Source organism: Seriola lalandi, unplaced genomic scaffold (genome assembly GCF_002814215.2).
Source record: "Seriola lalandi dorsalis isolate HSWRI2012SDOR001 ecotype SW California unplaced genomic scaffold, Sedor1 jcf7180002000353, whole genome shotgun sequence".
In the NCBI taxonomy this organism is placed as follows: domain Eukaryota; kingdom Metazoa; phylum Chordata; class Actinopteri; order Carangiformes; family Carangidae; genus Seriola; species Seriola lalandi.
Genome location: NW_019471016.1, coordinates 1 through 379, shown reverse-complemented (window position 1 = coordinate 379; position 379 = coordinate 1). Strand labels below are relative to the sequence as shown.

Sequence of the window (379 nt, the reverse complement as noted above, 5' to 3'; positions counted from 1 at the left end):
GTTTTGGACATCATCTCTACAATGTTACAGTTCAGATGCTGCTCCTGTTAAAATGTTCATGTCAGAAGTGGGATTCGAACCCACGCCTCCAGAGGAGACTGCGACCTGAACGCAGCGCCTTAGACCGCTCGGCCATCCTGACCCTATGAGCTCTCCTCTACACTACTTTGTGTCAGCATGTCAGCCATGTGCACTTTGTTGCTGGTTGTCACTTATAGAGCAAGTCTATAAGCATTTTATCCGTATTTACTGAACTTCGGTATGATCTCTTCTTTGTGTGGCGAGCAGCTAAAAGCAGCCCTGACATCCCTCTCCTGGGCAAGGTTTTATTGCTGCCCCTGAGTGCTCGTGAGATATTCCCAGTGCATTTTAGTGGTTC

At 48.0% G+C, this 379-nt stretch overlaps 1 non-coding gene across 1 annotated transcript; it reads right to left on the bottom strand.

Annotated features, from left to right (window-relative positions):
• Window positions 1–59: 59 nt before the first annotated feature.
• On the bottom strand, window positions 60–142 carry trnal-cag (transfer RNA leucine (anticodon CAG)). Its single transcript has one exon. It is a non-coding gene; the product is annotated as a tRNA-Leu (tRNA).
• Between the last annotated feature and the right edge of the window lie 237 nt (window positions 143–379).